Genomic DNA, 5,561 nt, shown 5'->3' with positions numbered 1-5,561 from the left:
GGCCGCCCCGCTGCCTCTCACACCTCTCGGCCCCGAGGAGAGCCCTTCACCCCGGAGCCCTCCCGGACTGTGAGCTCCTGCCGGACGGCTCGTTTCCATTTCCTTTTCATTGCACAGAAGCTCTGATTCGATTCGGCGCGAAACTAAACAGAATGCAGAACGCAGGTATGCGGGAGGCCAGGGCGGGCCCGACGGACGCCCCGATACCTCTCACACCTCTCCGCCCCGAGGAGAGCCTTCACCCCGGAGCCCTCCTGGACTGTGAGCTCCTGCCAGACGGCTCGTTTCCATTCCCTTTTCATTGCACAGAAGCTCCGATTCAGCACGAAACTAAACAGAATGCAGAACACAGGTATGCGGGAGGCCAGGGCGGGCCCGAGGGATGTACTCAGGGACGCCGGCCAGGGAGGGCCGTGCTGTCGAAGATGTCGGCTCAGGCAGGCGCACAGCATCTCACAGGGGCTCACAGCCATCGGAAGCACAACCCCGGCACCGGCGCTGGGGCGGGGCCTCGGGGTCTCCAGTTCCACATGCCCAGCTCCTCCGCAGCCCCCCCTCCCAGCAAGGCCCTCGCCCTAGTGTCTGGAGCAGCGGGGTTCAGTGAACGACTCCCCTCAGGGCAGGGGCACCGCCTGCTGTCCCAGAGGGGACCCGCCCGCCGTGCAGGGCTGTGCATCCCAGGCAACTGGCTAAAGCGACACCAGGTGGGCCCGCCTCCTGCCCCGTGGGCGCCTCCAGTGTGCCCATTTTATAGATGGGTAAACTAAGGCCAGACACTATCCACACAGCCTGAGCCACGGCGTGCAGGCGCCTGGACACGGCGGCGGACACAGGGTTCCCGGGACCAGGGGGCATGTCCAAGGGGAATGCAGATGAGCGGCAGCCAGGCGTGTCTCCAGCCATCCCTGGGGCCCAGGGTGGCACCCCAAAGCCTCAGGGCAGCCACCGGGAGCAACCCTCCCCGCCCCCCGTGGGCGCTCAGAGCAACAGGGAGGTGGGCCAGGCCCAGGGGAGCCCTGGGACCGAGGGAGACCCCAGACCCTGCGTGACAGAGGAGGAGGATCTACGGACACACTCACCACCCGCTCACCCGCTCACTCCACCTGACGGAGAGCGGCCACGGGTCCCGGTTCTGCCTCCCCAGGAGCCACTGGCTCTGCAATGGCAGTGACGGTGTCTCCCTCTGTCATTGCCAGATCCCTGGTGCCAGCACTTTTGTTTAACTTTTATTGTGAAATATACAGATCACTCTTTAAAAAAATAATAATAAAATTTTAAAATCTCCTAATCTTGCTAACACATCTGAACCAAGGAAATTAAAAAGTACCGGTTGCCCTTACATCACACATGTAGAACTCACCTCCACATGCCACTGTTTGCCCATGGCATTTACCACACGCCCTTCAATGGGACGCCGACAAGCGCCACAGATGGGGACCCCCATTTTATCATGGCATGGCAAGCAATACAGTTCTCCTTTCAGCTCCCGGGCATCAGCAGTCAGCTCCTTCCTGTACATGAGAAAGGTAGCCAATTGAATGATAGCATCAAGAGAGAAAAAATTGGACAGCAATGTGGCTAACACTTTTTAGGAGCTGTTTGAAGTTATCACTACAACAATTCCTATAACTTCTTTTCCCTCCTTACAATCAGCGTAACCTGAATTAATAGGTTTGAATAGGTTCCAGATTCCTATCAAAACATCAGTATCATACGATAGATGGATGGATGGATGGATGGATGGATAGGTGGGTGGGTGGGCGGATGGGACAAGTGAACTAGCATCCTCTACGTGTTGGATACTACGAGGCTCTGGCAAGGAGCCTGGACGCATTTCCTGGTACCAAACGTGAGAGCAGTGGGAGCACAGCAAGTGCTCAGGGCTGCGCTCCCGCCAGGCGGCGTCAGAGCCCAGGGAGAGGTGAGGGGACCGGGACCCACCACATACAGGTTGGCACCGAGAACTCTCTCAGACATCAGGGCCCAGGTGCGCCTGCATCCTCGGTCCTTCGCAGGGAAGCCGAATGCGCGTGAGGGCGGGCCTGCTCCAGGGGGACTGTCCTGGAGGCTCGGGCCCATGTTCAGCCTCCGGGTCCACGCGTCTGCGGTGGGCGCTCAGAGCAACAGGGAGGTGGGCCAGGCCCAGGGGAGCCCTGGGACCGAGGGAGACCCCAGACCCTGCGTGACAGAGGAGGAGGATCTACGGACACACTCACCACCCGCTCACCCGCTCACTCCACCTGACGGAGAGCGGCCACGGGTCCCGGTTCTGCCTCCCCAGGAGCCACTGTGCCCCCTGCCCGCCTCAGCTGCAGTGGCTGCCGGCCTTGCCCCCGTGGGGCCCGAGAGGAAGCCCTGCCCAGTGAGCCCTGGAAGCTGGGACAGACTGAGCCGGCTCTGCAGGGCCCGTCATCTCATTCCAGGTACGCAGCTGGCCGGGCCCAGCGTGACGGAGGAGGAGGATCTATGGACACACTCACCACCCGCTCACCCGCTCACTCCACCTGATGGAGAGCGGCCACGGGTCCCAGTTCTGCCTCCCCAGGAGCCGCTGGCTCTGCAATGGCAGTGACGGTGTCTCCCCCTGTCATTGCCAGATCCCTGGTGCCAGCACTTTTGTTTAACTTTTATTGTGAAATATACAGATCACTCTTAATTAATGTTCATTGAGTGGGTGGAGGGGTAAGTGCATGGATCAATGAATGGATGGATGGAGAGATGGATGGATGATGGATGGATGAATGGGTGATAGGTAATAGATGGATGATGGATGGATGGATGGATGGATGGATGGTTGGATGATTGATAGATGGATAGGAGGATGGATGAGTGGATGACTGCACTTTTATTGTGAAATATACAGATCACTCTTAATTAATGTTCATTGAGTGGGTGGAGGGGTAAGTGCATGGATCAATGAATGGATGGATGGAGAGATGGATGGATGATGGATGGATGGATCCATGAGTGGATAAGTAGGTGGATGGGTAGATGGATGGATGAATAATGGGTGGATAGATGGATAATGGATAGATGGATGGATGGATAGGTGATTCCGTGGGCTCCAGGGGGATGAAGGTCAAAGGCAGGTATGAGGAGGGCCCAGGAGGCAGAGAAGGGAGGAGTCAGTATGTTTTTGAATTAATTTTTTTAAAAAACATGTTTTTGTTGATTTTTAGGAGAGGAAGGGAGAGGGAGAGAGAGAAACACTGATCGCTTGCTTCCTGCACGCACCCAGCTCACGTGTTAGCCCTGCTCAGTGGCCATGCCCGCGGGCTGACGCAGGCCGGGAGGCCACAGCGGCCACATTGCAAGGTTTTGTGGGTCACCAGGCACTTCCTGTTCACCTTGCCCCGCGCTCTCTGTCCACCCTCAGGGCCGGTTCCTGGCCTCCTTCTCCTGCACAGAGAGCCCGAGGGACGGGCCGCAGCCGCTCTGCCCGACGCACACAGCCAGAGCCAAGCGTGCAGGCGCCTGGACACGGCGGCCAACACGGGGTTCCCGGGACCGGGGGAGGGGGGGGCATGTCCAAGGATGGATAGATGGATAATGGAAAGATAGATGGATAGATGGATGGATGGATAGGTGGGTGGGTGGGCGGATGGGACAAGTGAACTAGCATCCTCTACGTGTTGGATACTACGAGGCTCTGGCAAGGAGCCTGGACGCATTTCCTGGTACCAAACGTGAGAGCAGTGGGAGCACAGCAAGTGCTCAGGGCTGCGCTCCCGCCAGGCGGCGTCAGAGCCCAGGGAGAGGTGAGGGGATCGGGACCCACCACATATGGTTTGGCACCGAGAACTCTCTCAGACATCAGGGCCCAGGTGCGCCTGCATCCTCGGTCCTTCACAGGGAAGTGAATGCGTGTGAGGGCGGGCCTGCTCCAGGGGGACTGTCCCGGAGGCTCGGGCCCATGTTCAGCCTCTGGGTCCATGCGTCTGCGCAGCCCCGCTTCCCAACATCCCCAACTCCCGGGAGCCCAGGGTCCCCTTGCTGTTTCAGAAAATGAGTAAAATGAAGGCGGTGAAAGGCCTTCGGACGTGCTTCCACCCGTGGCCTCCCCACGCGCCGCGCCATGAGCTCCGCCCGCCGCAAGGAAGCGCCCCCACCTTTGCCGTGTTTTCGTGCCCTGCTAATATCTTTTTAATTAATTCACTATTTTTTACTTTAATGCATTTAAAAGAAAACTATATCATTACCCTAAATGGAAATTTGTATCACTTGCTCTAAATTAAAGGTAATTATAAAAATAAATAAAACGAGAGCAGTGTTATTAAATCCGGGCTGAACCCGCCCCTGCAGCAGGCGCTGGCCCAGCGGCTCTCCCTTCCAGGGGCGGCTGGGGGAGGTGGAGGGCTGTTGGGGACACGCGGGGGAGGGTCGCGGGGAAGGTCTCTCACGTGGCCCGGTCACTTCATGTGGGGGCCCCTGCATCTCCTGAGGTCGCCCTGGACACGAGGCAGGCCTCTCCCTCGGCCGGCAGCCCCTGCGGGAGCCAGCGAGGCCCCTCGGGTTGCAGTGGACGGGGCCTCCGTGAGATGCGGAATGAATGGGGACCGGCTCACCTTCCTGCCCATCACGGAGGACATGTCATTCCAGGAGAGATGGATGGATGATGGATGGATGAATGGGTGATGGGTAATAGATGGATGATAGATGGATGATGGATAGGTGGATGGACGGTTGGATGATTGATAGATGGATAGGAGGATGGATGGGTGGATGACTAATAGATGGATAGGTGGATGGATGGATGATGGATGGATGGATCCATGAGTGGATAAGTAGGTGAATGGGTAGATGGATGGATGAATAATGGATGGATAGATGGATAATGGATAGATGGATGGATAGATAGGTGGGTGGGTGAGTGGATGATAGATAGATGGATGGATGGATGATGGATAGATGAATGGATGGATCCATGAATGGATAGGTAGGTGGATGGGTGGATGGATGGATAGATGGATAATGGATGGATGGATGGATGGATAGGTGGGTGGGTGGATGAATGGATAGATGGATAATGGAAAGATAGATGGATGGATGGATGGATGGATGGATAGGTGGGTGGGTGGGCGGATGGGACAAGTGAACTAGCATCCTCTACGTGTTGGATACTACGAGGCTCTGGCAAGGAGCCTGGACGCATTTCCTGGTACCAAACGCGAGAGCATTGGGAGCACAGCAAGTGCCCAGGGCTGCGCTCCCGCCAGGAGGCGTCAGAGCCCAGGGAGAGGTGAGGGGACCGGGACCCACCACATACAGGTTGGCACCGAGAACTCTCTCAGACATCAGGGCCCAGGTGCGCCTGCATCCTCGGTCCTTCGCAGGGAAGCCGAATGCGCGTGAGGGCGGGCCTGCTCCAGGGGGACTGTCCTGGAGGCTCGGGCCCATGTTCAGCCTCCGGGTCCACGCGTCTGCGGAGCCCCGCTTCCCAACATCCCCAACTCCCGGGAGCCCAGGGTCCCCTTGCTGTTTCAGAAAATGAGTAAAATGAAGGCGGTGAAAGGCCTTCGGACGTGCTTCCACCCGTGGCCTCCCCACGCGCCGCGCCGTGA

The 5,561-nt window shown here is 58.0% G+C and overlaps 1 long non-coding RNA gene across 1 annotated transcript in view; it reads right to left on the bottom strand.

The window, feature by feature from the left end:
- LOC102243947 overlaps positions 1-5,561 on the bottom strand; it is a 187,222-nt gene that overhangs the window by 19,579 nt on the left and 162,082 nt on the right. The window lies entirely within an intron of this gene.

The sequence above is a fragment of the Myotis brandtii genome, unplaced genomic scaffold, assembly GCF_000412655.1.
Source record: "Myotis brandtii unplaced genomic scaffold, ASM41265v1 scaffold35, whole genome shotgun sequence".
Taxonomy (NCBI): domain Eukaryota; kingdom Metazoa; phylum Chordata; class Mammalia; order Chiroptera; family Vespertilionidae; genus Myotis; species Myotis brandtii.
This window is presented reverse-complemented; position numbering and strand designations above follow the sequence as displayed.